Raw genomic sequence first — 13,154 nt, 5'->3', positions numbered from 1 at the left:
GTTCTAAATATATTAACTAATCCAATGAATTCACTAATCCTATGATCTTGAATATGGTCTCATCATTGCTATTTTCTGTAGATGAGAAAAGAAACCACATGCTACTATGTTAGGGGGCAGACATGGAATACCATTCCAGGCCACTGGCTCCTAAGTCAAGGCTCCTAACTCATGTACCTTTCTACCTTATAAATGAATGGGAGAGAAATAGGATTATGCAAATAAGGGTTTTAAATGTTTCTTGCAATGAGCCTGCCATAATTAGATTAGGGGTTAGGGTCTTGGAATAGTGTCACTTGAGATGTGCTCCATAACCAATAGAGCCTCAGAATCTCCTGAGAGCTTCATAGTGTTGCAAAATCATGTATTTGTCAAGATTCTTTAAAATGGAAAAAGTTTTGTATAAACTTAAGAAAGATAAACCAATCCAGGTTTGTGTGGTCAGGATATAACTTCCTGTACTCCTGACTCCTATTTTAAAATATTAGAGTTAGAAATTTTATATGGATTGATTTTTTTTTTCAGAGAAACTAGTCTCCTTTCTGGAACTATTATGGAAAGAAAGGAAGACTGTTCTGCCCTGTGCTTGGGGAATCTACCCATTTCTGAGTAAGGAAAAAACTTAGCACATTCTGCATTTGTTAAGGTCAGAAGGAAGCAATTCTGGGCATAGTGCTATTGGCCACGCCAAGCCAGACAGATTTACTACCTGCCACAGACAGACTCACTTGTTCCCTTTTGTCCTCATTGCTGGATACCATGAGTCCTGTAGCAATGTGAACTAGCCCCTGGAAACTGTGAGCCCCTTAGTTACTGTTTTTGCTCTTTTGCTTCACTAAACATCAAAAGCACTACTTGCAAGGAAATCTGTAATAATTAGATTGCACAGGTGGAAAAGAGCAAAATGAGAAGAGTGTGAATTGAGGACTGAGTATTTTAAAAATGAAGAAGGAAGAGAAAAATATCAATCAAAATACCAAAGAGGTTACAGAACAAAAGGAAACTATTAAGATGAAAAATAAAATGGATAAAGAAAGAGTATACAAAATACAGAAGGTTTTCATTACCAGCCCCCAAATAGAAATATGTTAATAGATAATATTTTTAAATTGTTCTTAAGTGTTCAAAATAGTCAGAAAGAGAAATATCCTACCAATATTTGCCATCTCCTTCCTTAACCATAACAGAAAACATTTCTTAATTCTTTCTGTTGGCCTGATTGACAAAATATTATATAATTAATTCAAAGTTAATATAATATGTACTTGGTACTTTACCCATGTTTCCAGTTATTACCCCCCAAAATTTATAATCTTGTTGAATGGAGACCTGTTCCATTATAATAGCAAAGTTGAGATTCCATTTTAAGATCCCATAAAGACAGCTTTAAATTGACAATACTTAAAAAAAGGCAATTTTTAAAGTTCATGTATGTAATAAAATCTACAAGAATGTCTTACAACTGTTATGCATTATTGAATTGAATAAATTTCATAAAGTACTGAATAGAATATACATTGTTGGTATCAAATTTATGGTGATTTGTGCATTGATTACATTTTCTTGAGTAAGATTACCAATCACTTCTTAAAAGCCATTGAAAGCCTTCTTAAAGGGTTTTATGCATTGCCTTGTATTGGTTCCGTAGTTCATTCACTCAGAAAGCATTCCTTAAAATCTGCTCTGTATCTCAAAGGATCCAGTGAGGCCTTATAATTGGCTTTGGCTATGCATAGGAAGTTAAGGTCATGTTCATGAATTCATAGCCACTAAGAAATGTTTTGAATTCTATTTTTTTTCTTGAATACGAAGTCAGAGCCAATCTTCTTAAGAATCCTTAACTAGGTAAAAGAACTGCTTCTGATTTCATTGGACAGGTACCAGTTTTTTTTTTTAATTTAGTTTTTAGTTGTAGATGGACACAATACCTTTATTTCAGTAATTTTTATGTAGTGCTGAGGATCAAACCCAGGATCTCACATGTGCTAGGCGAGTGCTCTACTGCTAAGCACAACCCAAGCCCCAGACACTAATTCTTATGGAATAAAAGCATAGCATGGTGGACAACACCCTGAACTATTTTTTTTTTAATTTGACATTGGTCAGCTTTTAATCTGGAATGGACATTTAACCTCTGGACCACATTCTGGTTTTCAGTGTTCAGAGATTAGTACTTCTCAAACTATCTGTGGTGAAGTTATTATTTGTAGTTTGTCATTGACATTACTAGAAAAATAATCATGCATTTTGGATGTCAACAGTATCAAATCATTATAAAAGCATTTAAGTCCCTGCCCTCAACCTCTGTGTTCATCTCCTCAAGGATGTTTTGCAATTTGTGGACACAGTGGTTTCCAGACCACACTTTGGGTAACCCTGTTTTAGATGATTTATAGGATCCATCACCTTGTAATGGTTGATTTTATTTCATTACAAGAGAGTAATATGTGACATTTATGGTCATGCATCCTTATTGAAAAGTAGATTTTTTAAAGGTAAAAGATGTGGGTTTTTTTTTTTTCTCCTTTCAAACATTTATTTAATTTGTCCTATTGTTTTACTTGCATCTGCTTTGTTCCTCTATTCTCTACCTTCATTTTTTTCCTGAATAAAATTGCCCCCCCCCACTTTTTTTATATTATTAAAACAATAAATGTTCTTTTAGAAATTCAGGCAGATTACTTTTGTAAGTAATTTTTAATTCAAATTAAAATATATAAAGAAAAATATGACTCATTCATCCCTCTACTTAGAGGTCATTATTAGCATTTTATCCTCCCAGTCATTTTTACAAATGTCTGCAAACAAATATATTGCTTTTTAAATGAGACTTTTTTCACAAAAATTTTTACAAAACTACTATCTTATAACTTTTACCCCCTATTTAAGCAAAATAACATGGGCAATTCTCCGTGTCATTAAATACAGATTACTGTTATTATTTTGTTTCTGTATTCCCTTATGTGGCTGTTTTCTTCCATTTTAATAATGATAGGGTGAAAATCATTTTTTCAGTTGTTCTTTTAATTTTTCCTTTCATGTCTACCATTACTTACTACTCCAAATGAGTACAAATTTCTGTGAACTTTATTAAGTGTTAAAACTCTGAAAAGGTGGGAATGAGTATTTCCCATATTCAAAACCCTCATCCTACCACATGGCAAGAGCTTTTATTACTGTATTTGATAAGCATTTATTGTGTTCCTAAAATATACCTGGTCCTTCAGATTTCAGGTGGGTCATGTATCATCAGATGTGTCAGTATAATACAGGCCCCTTGTGCCCCAGGAATATAGTCTTATCTGTAGGAGAGCCACAAGAATCAGTCCCCTACCAGCATGCCCTGTAGAGATACAGGGGCCACCATGGCTGGGGCTTCCACTGTGAAGCCAAGGAGCTTATTAGCTGTAGACCCTCATTTATAGTGGCTTACATCTGAATAAATTTTTATTTTGGAAACTTATTTTATTTTCAGTTTTTTATTTTCTTTTTTCAGAAGTTTCCCACACAAGTTCTGGATCTACCCCACCATCATCATTCCCTTTTCTCCCAGCCCAAGAACTACCATAAATTAAATACACTTGATCTTTATTTTCTCATCTCCCAGGTGCCCTTCAAGTCAATCTAATCCTGACGCTTCCTATTCATAGATGGCCTATTAAGATTAATCCTTTACAAGTAAATAAATATATTGGATAGTCTTTTTACTCTGCCTGACCTAGGGGTGGGTGTGTTTGTAACCTCTCTAACACACCTCTCCTGGTTTCTTTTTTCCTCCACCTCTGCCTGCTTTACCTCTCATTCCACAATGACAGGGCAGAACCAGCTCCTGGGCCAGCCCTGGAATCCCTGGGGAGTATTCCTGTTTTCATGGCACTGTCCCTAGAGGGCTTTACTTTGCATCTGCTAAGGATGTCCTTGGGTCTGCTAAAAATGCTACTAGTTAGACCTCCCTCTTTAAAATGGCATGGGAGATAAGCAGTGATCTAAGGCTTCACGTTCCCTATTTCTTTGAATTTAGAACTGTATCAAACTAATGGAGTTCTTGTTTGGGGCAGTATTGAGGATGAACCTGGGGCACTCTAGCACTGAACTACACCCCAGCCCTTTTTTTTATTTTGAGATAGGATCTCCTTAAGCTGCTGAGGCTGCCCTCAAACTTGCTATCCTCCTGCCTCAGTCTCCTAAGTCAGGTGCTGGGATTACAGGTGTGCATCACCACAACTGGCCTGTTCAAACTAATGTTTCAATAAATGTTTTGTTTTTACTTGGAGTTGCCATGTCTGTAACTTCCACACAAAATCATTGTTACAGCTATTGCAGTGATTGATACATGAGACTCATTCTGATTGAATTCATTAATTTTCAAGTGCCAGCAAGTAATTGAGTAGAGCACCACACTGTGCACATAGGAAGATGGTGAGGGAGAAAGATAAGCCAGAAGAGCATGGCCATGACTACGGGGAGCACCTGGTAGAGTGAGTGTACTGAGGGAGGGGCCACCTGAGATACACAGGAAGTCTACCAAGGGATGAGTTGGAGGAAGCTAAGGAAGAGACTAGCCGGCAAAGGAAGGAACTGAGAAGTTCACACATGGAAGAAGCTGGCATATCCAAGAGGATGCTGCTGCCTTTAACTCAGGATGCAAGAGGGACAGTCAGTTGCCAGAATTGAAGAAGGCAGAATGAGGTGTTTTGTGGGGCACAGGTGAGGATACTGAGTAAGCATTGGGAAATCCTGAGGTCACTCTGCACTCCTGGGACTTTTCCTGGGAGGAGGAGAGCAAAGAGTGAAGTTACCAAAGCAACCCAGGCTTAGGTTTCTCTTGGTGAGCTGGAAAGACGAAGTGATCAAGGGTGTCAGGGTTATGATGTGGCTATGCTTAATGATGTGGGTCAGGAGTGTAGATGGACAGAAAGTAAAACTATGAAAGGATTATTAAGCAAGCCAGGGAAGTGGAAGATTCTAGATGAGGTCAGAGAGCAGATAGGTAGAGTGGTGATCATGGAAGTGCACACAGCTTCCTAAGCGTTATTCTGACCTGGTGTCTTTGCTTTGAGAAACTGTCAGGTCACATGGGCTTTTGTCCTGATGAGATTATTTTTAGCATTTACAGGTCTTTCAGATATGCTGGAAATGATCAGTCTGGAATAGATGAAAATCAAGTTTTGAAATAAAGTCAGATGTTGAAATTCTTATTTTGTTACATCTTTTGAAGGGTTATTTTGTCTGTGAAGGCAAGGGAAAAGCTGGGGTTTCAAGGGAGGATTCCGCTTTTTTTCTTATTAGTCATTATAGTTGTACATAATGGTTGGACTCGTTTGATGTAATCATACCTGGGTGAAATTTAATTTATTCCATTTTAGTTTCTGGTTTCCCTACTTTCCCCACTCTCCTCCCTCCCCCAGTTCTCCTCCCTCTCCCATATTGGTTTAATTCTGTTTGTTTGTTGGTTGGTTGATGCTTTATAGATATACATAAAGGTGGGATTCATGGTGTTATATGTATGTATGTAGTGTAATTTTGTCAAATTCATTCAGCATTTTCTTCTTCATCCCTCTTTCCTTACCCCTCACTTTCCTTCTTCTACTCCACTGACTCTCCTTCTTTATCATATCTGACCCTTGCCCTTTTCCCCCCGCTTTACTCTGGTTTTCATATGTGAGAGAAAATATTTGATCTTTGGTTTTCTGAGTCTGACTTATGTCACTTAGCATAATATTATCCATTTGCTGGCACATACCTTCTTTATGAATTACATTCTTTTTTATGGCTGAGTAAAACTCCATTGCCACATTTTCAGTATAACTATAATATGCTGATTTTAGTTCTTTTGGATAAATACTGAGGAGCGTGGTAGCTGGATCAAATGGCATTCTATTTCTACTTTTTTGGGGAATCTCCATGCTGCTTTTCAGAATGGTTGTACTAATTTGCAGTTTCACCAACAATATATGAGTGTATCTTTTCCCCCACAACTTTGCCAGCATTTATTATCATTTGTATTCTTGATAATTGCTATTCTGACTAGAGAGAAATGAAATCTCAATATAGTTTTGATTTGCATTTCCCTGATTGCTGGGGATGTTGAATATTTTTTCATATATTCGTTGACCATTTGTGTTTCATCTTCTGAGAAATGTGTTCAGTTCTTTTGTCCATTTCTTGATTGGATTATTTGGGGTTTGTTGGTTTGGTTTGAGGTTTTTTGTTTGTTTGTTTGTTGTTAAGCTTTTTTAGTTCTTTATGTACTCCAAATATTAGTACCATCACAGGAGTAAGTTGACAAAGATTTTCTCCCATTCTATAAGCACTCTCTTTATTTATCAATTCTGATTTAAGGAAGTCAGTGCCTGCACCAATATGTTGGAGTGTTGACTGTGTTTTCTTTTAGCAATCACAATACTTTTGGTCTAATTGCTAAGTTTTTGATCAACTTTGATTTGACATTTGAGCAGGGTGAGATATAAGGGTCTAGTTTGATTCTTCTACATATGGATATCCAGTTTTCTCAGCATCATTTATTGAAAAGGCTGTCTTTCCTCCACCATATATTTTTGGCACTTTTTTTCAAGTATTAGATGACTATAACTATTTGGGTTTATCTCTGTGTCTTCTGTTGTGTTCCATTGGTTTTCATGTCTGTTTTGATATCAATACTAGGCTGTTTTGTTACTGTAGCTCTCTAATATAATTTGATATCAGGTATTTGATGCCTCTCCAGCATGACTTTTCTTGCTCAAGATTGCTTTGGCTATATTTGGTCTTTTATTCTTCCAAATGAATTTTAAGACTTTTTTTCTAGTTCTGTGAAGTATGTTATTGATATTTTGGTAGGGATTGCATTGAATCTGTATGATGCTTTTGATAATATGGTTGTTTGGATGAACATGGGAAGTCTCTCCATTTCTAAGTCTTTTTCAGTTTCTTTCTCCAGTGTTAGACGGTTTTCCTCATAGAGGCTCTTTCATCCTTGGTTAGATTAAGTGCCAAGTTTTTTGTTCTTTTTTTTTTTTTTTTTTTTTTTTTTTAGGTTATCATGAATGGCATAGATTTCCTGATTTCTTTCTCAGCAGAATCACTATTGGCCTATAGGAAAGCTATTAATTTATGAATGTTGGTCTTGTATCCTGCTACTTTGCTGAATTTATCATATCTAGAAGTCTTCTGATGTAGGATTTTTTTTAACTCTTCTAGATAGAGGATCATGTCATCAACAAACAGATAATTTGACTCTTCCTTACCTGTAGTTTTTTATTATTATCATTTTTAATTGTAGATGGACATACCTTTATTTTATTTATTTATTCTTATGTGGTGCTGAGGATCGAACCCAGTGCCTCATACATGCTAGGCAAGTGCTCTACCACTGAGCTACAACCCCAGCCCCTTCTTTTCCTATTTTTTTATTATTTATTTTTTTTAGTTTTCGGCAGATGCAACATCTTTGTTTGTATGTGGTGCTAAGGATTGAACCCCAGCCACACGAATGCCAGGCGAGTGCGCTACCACTTGAGCCACATCCCCAGCCTCTTCTTTTCCTACTTGTATCACTCTAATTTCTTCTCTTGCCTGATTGCTCTGGCTAGTGTTTCAAAAATTATATTGAGTAAGAGTGGTGAGAGTGGGCATCCTTGTCCTTTTCCTGATTTTGGAGGAAAACCTTTCAGTTTTTCTCCATTCAGCATGATGTTGGCTTTGGTTTGTCATATATATCTTTACAATGTTGAGGTAAGTTCCTTATATCCCTAGTTCCTCCAGTGTTACTGTTTTTTTTAAAACAGTATCCTTTTTTATTTAATATTTTTAGATGTTGATGGACCTTTATTTCATTCATTTATTTATATGTGATGTTGAGGGTAGAACCCAGTGCCTCACACATTCTAGGTAAGTGCTCTACCACTGAGCCACAACCTCAGCCCATCTCCAGTGTTTTTTAAGTGAATGACTGCTGGACTTTATCAAAGATCTTTTCAGCATCTGTTGAAGTGATTGTATGATTCTTGTCCTTGATTCTATTTATGTGGTGAATTACATTTATTAATTTGTGTATGTTAAACCAACCTTGCATCCCTGGGATGACACCCACTTGATCATTGTGTACTATATTCTTGATGTGATTTTGAAATATAGTTTGCTAAGATTTTATTAAGAATTTTTACATCTTTCTTCATCAAGGATATTGATCTGTAGTTTTCTTTCCTTGATGTGTCCTTGTCTGGTTTTGGTATCAGGGTAATACTGGCTTAATAGAATGTATTTGGGACTATTCCTCCCTTTAAATTTCATGCAATAATTTGAGGAACACTGATGTTAGTTCTTCTGTAAAGATTTGGTAGAACTTAGTTGAGAATCCATCTGGTTCTGGATTTTTCTTTGTTGGAAGGCTTTTTTAATTATTGTTTTAATTTCGTAATTTGATATTGATCTGTTTAGGTTTTCTATATCTTCCTGGTTTAATTTGGCAAGTCATATGTGTCTAGAAATTTGTCAATGTCTTCTAGATGTTATCAATTTATTGGCATGTAAATTTTCTAAATAGTTTCTAATGATCCTTTGGATTTCAGAAGTGTCTGTGGTGATATGTTGTATTTCATCTATGATTTGTCAATTTGGCCCTTCTCTTTTTTTCTTTTGGTTAGTTTGGCGAAGAGTTTATCAATTTTGTTTATCTTTTCAAAGAACCAATTGTTTGTTACATTGATTATGTGTATTGTTTTATTCTCAATATCATTGATTTCAACTCTAATGTTAATTATTTTCTGACTTCTACTGCTTTGAAAATGTTCATTCTTCCATTTTTAAGGCCTTGAGGTGTAGTGTAGCACTAGATTATTTATATGGGATATTTCTGTTTTTTAATATAGGCTGTCAGTGCTATAATCTTTCCTCAAACTGCCTTCATACTCTCCTAGAAATTTTGATATATCCCTACTTTCATTTGTTTCTAACAATTCTTGATTCCTTCTCTCATTTCTTCCATTCCTCATTTAAAAGAGTATTGTTCAATTTCTATGTGTTTATGTGGTTTCTGTAATTTTTTTTCTGTTGATTTCTAGTTTCTTTCCACATGATATGGTAGGTGCATGGGATTTATCAGCTTTTTTTTTTTTGTATTTGCTGAGACTTACATTGTGACCTAGAATATGGACTATTTTGGAAAAGTTTCCATGAGCTGCTGAGAAAAAAGAGAAATCAGCTGTCTTGGATGAAATATTCTATACATGTATTTTAGGGTCATTTTATTTATAGTATTATTTATTGATTTGATGTTTGGATGACCTGTCAATTGGTGTTTGTGAAACTGGAGTTTGTGATAAAACTCAGTTCTCCACTTCTTCTGGCAGGTAGGGTCTATGTAAACTTCAAGCCTTCTCAGCTAAGAAAGTTTATTTTAGTGTTAGTAAGTAATCACAGAAGGGTATGTCTGCCAGTGTCTCTCTGGGGTTCCCAGCCAGCAAACCCAGATTCTTTTCCACTACTATTGAGTGGAATGTTGCATTTCTTAATGGTGGGCTATGATATCATAGCAGACCCCAGCAGCTCACCGCCAATCTTTTTCCAGGTTCTTGTCTCATGAATTCAAGGAATGAAATCCACAGATGAGGAACAGTGAGTGTAAGAGTAGGATTTATTCAAGTGGTAAGAAAAAAAGAGACAGAGCTTCTGCAGGGTGAGGGGCACCCAATAGGGGTTGCGACTTCATTGTCCTAGTCTAGGAGTTTATCTAGCTCTTGGGTCAATGCTATTGGTCCAGATTTATGCTAATCAGGTTCTAGGAAAGAGCCAATGCTATTTGTCCAAATTTGGAAAGTATCAATGCTATTGTTTAATCTGAATTTTCCTGCATTCTCCATTTGGGTCTGCCCCAACTTCTGTTTTCTCACTGCTTATCAGGCTAGGCCTGGGTCACTGCAAGGTGACAGGTAAGTTCACCATGGCTTGCCTCTCCCCTACCTTGCTGCTTCTCAGGCTTGCATGAGGGGCTTCATACAGCCTTGGCCCCTGCTCACTGCCCCATACTCCAGTCCTACCAGGCTACCACTTGGATACTCTAAACAAAGGCTTGAATTCACTAGGGGTGTGTTGAAATACCACAGTATTATTGCATTAGACACTGAGATTTAACATTAAGAAGTTGGGTTGTGTTTTTTGTTTTGTTTTGTTTTTGTTTTTTAATGTTATTAGAAGCACTGACATTTGGGCATAAATATTTACTGTTGTTATATCTTCTCATTGGATTCTTCCATTTACCAGTATGTAGTGGCCTTCTTTGTTTCTTCTTATTAATTTTTGCTTTAAATCAGCTTTGTCAGATATGAGAATAGCTACTCTTACTTGTTTTTGGATTCCATTTGCATGGAATGTTTTTCCAATCCATTTACTTTTAGCCTGAAAGCATCTTTGCCTATGAAATGATGCTCTTGCAAACAGTTTTTGGGTGGATCTTATTTTTTAATCCATTCTGTGAATCTGTGTCTTTTAATTGGGGAGTTGAAACCATTTACATTCTGTCTTATTATAGATGTTTGTTATTTCCTGCCATTTTGGTCTTGCTTTTCATGTAATTGCTCTTCTAGTGAACTCATATTTGGGAGATTTGGGGTTTGTTTTTGAGTTCAGTATATCTTTAAGTATTCTTTGTGTAGCTGGTTTAGTGGTCATGAATTTTTTAGTTTATCTTTACTGTGGAAAGTTTTTATTTCTTTATTAATTCTGAAAGATAACTTTGCTGGATATAACAATCTTGCCTGGAAATTGTTTCTTTTAGAGCTTGGAATTTCTTATGCCAGGCCCTCCTTGATTTTAGGGTCTGAGTTGAGAAGTTAGAAGAGAGCTTTATTGGTTTGCTTCTAAATGTGACCTGGTGTTTTTCTCTTGCTACGTATAATATTCTTATTCTTAAGCATTTTGATTATGATGTGTCTTGGAGAAGTTCTTTTTTGATTTTGTCCAGTTGGTGCTCTATATGCATCCTGACAGTTTCTATCTCATTTCTAATGTGAGGAAAGGTTTCTGCTATTATCTCACTGAAGAGGTTCTTAATGCATTTAACCTATATCTCATATTCTCTTCCATCCCCATGACTTTCACATTTGGTCTCTTGATGTTGTTCCAGAGTTCTTGTATATTCTGATCATAGTCTTTTTAAAATTTTTTTCCCCATTAGCGCATACTGAATATTCAAGTTCATGTGTCCTCTCTTTAAGGCCTAAAGTTCTGTATTCAAGGCTTGAAGTTCTATTTTTTTTGTGTGTAATCTATTCTGTTGGTGACATTTTCAAATGAATTTTTAATTTGACTCATTGTGTCTTTCATTTCCAGAAGTTCTGATTACTTTCTTTTCAATATTTCTGTTTCTTTATTGAAATAGTCTTTTACCTCCCATATTTGCTCTCTTAATTTATTTCCTAGATTTGTTAAAATTCATTGAACATTTTAATAATCAATTTGTTATAGTTTTTATGAAATTTTGCCCACTCCTGTATCTGTGGGTTCTTTTGTTGGGGGATTGTGTATTTGGGGGGAGATTTGTTTGCCTATTTCCTTATGTTTTCAGAGATTTTGAACTTGTACATCAATTGAAATGGATTTTTTTTTTCTTCATATATGTGTGAACTTTGGTGTGTAGTTTTTTTTTTTGGTTGTTGTTGGTTTTTTTTTTTGGTTTTTTTGGTTCTAGAGTCTTCTTTTTTTCTGTATTTTTTATTCTCAATTTAATGGATTTCAGCTATGATCTTAATTATTTCCTTCCTTATGCTAGTTTTAGAATCTGATTGTTCTTCTTTCTCAAGGACCTTTAGATGCATCATTAGGTTGTTTGGGATCTTCTGATTTTCTTACATAGGCACTCATACCTATAAACTTTCCTCTTAGAATTGCCTTCATAGTGTCCCAGAGGTTCTGATAATGCTATATCTCTATTCTCATGTGAGTCTAAGAATGTCTTCTATTACCCTTTATCATTCAAAAGTGTATTGTTCAATCTCCATGTGTTTATATAGTTTCTGTAGGATTTTTTGGTATTGGTTTCTAATTTCATTCTATAATGATCTGATAAGTTGCAAGGAAATTTTTTTATTTGATGAGAGTTGCTTTGTGACCTAAACTATGGTCTATTTTGGAAAAGGTTCCATGAGCTGCTGAGAAGAAAAGTATATTCACAGCTGTGGCTGAAATATTCTATAGATGTCTGTTAAGTCCATTTGATTTGTAATATTTTTCAGGTCCAAACAGACAAGCTTTGAACTCTTTACTGCCAGAACACCTCTTTTTTCCCCCCATAGAATTAACTCTCAGATGATGATGATAATAGTCCTTAAGGATTTCACAGTAGCTTTAATTTCAAAATTTATAATTTATATTTTATAATTTAAAATTTATATTCAGTTTTGAAGGAATAAAATAAAAATAAATAAAAATATTTATTTTTCTAAATTTTCTTCTTCTTATTCTAGCGTATAAAGTCAGGCAGAGATGGCAGTGGGGGCTCCCGTGGCAAAAGAGAGGGAAGTGCTGGCAGTGGTAAGTGTTTCCTGTGCCTGAAAGACTGGGTTTAACAGATTTCTGATACATCAGCTTCTAGAAACATCTCAAATTAATCCAAAGTGTTCTTTATATGTATGTCTGTTTGTTTTACACACAGTAAAGCCTCACTTATTCTAATCTGGTAAATAGTCATTCTGGTATGTATGTGAATATTTGTAAATGTTTTATTTTAGTTATTAAACAGCACATTAATTTCTGCTGATTGACTAATGAGTTCAAACTGGACAGATTATCATAGATGGGCATACAAATGAGGTTTTACTGTGTTACATATTTAAAATTTCCATTTGAAGGAAGTACCATGAGAAGTAGGATGATCTTAGAGAATGCAAATAGCTCCAGATCTTTAGTCTGACTTGATATAGATCCAGTGCCAATTGAGGAATTAGGAGACATGGTTCAAGTTTCAGTCTTGATCATGATAGCATATGTATATGTTTTTAGCACAATTGTGTAAGTACTATATACTTTAGATGATTTCTAAAATTCTTGGCATCTCTAAAATTTCTTGACTCTTTGACTCCTTGTGACATCCTTTCTTAGTAAGTTTTATTAAGTTTTCTATCCCTTTTCCTATCAAAAAAAATATATATACCTTCTTTGTA

Source organism: Callospermophilus lateralis, chromosome 12, assembly GCF_048772815.1.
Source record: "Callospermophilus lateralis isolate mCalLat2 chromosome 12, mCalLat2.hap1, whole genome shotgun sequence".
In the NCBI taxonomy this organism is placed as follows: Eukaryota; Metazoa; Chordata; class Mammalia; order Rodentia; family Sciuridae; genus Callospermophilus; species Callospermophilus lateralis.
This window is presented reverse-complemented; position numbering follows the sequence as displayed.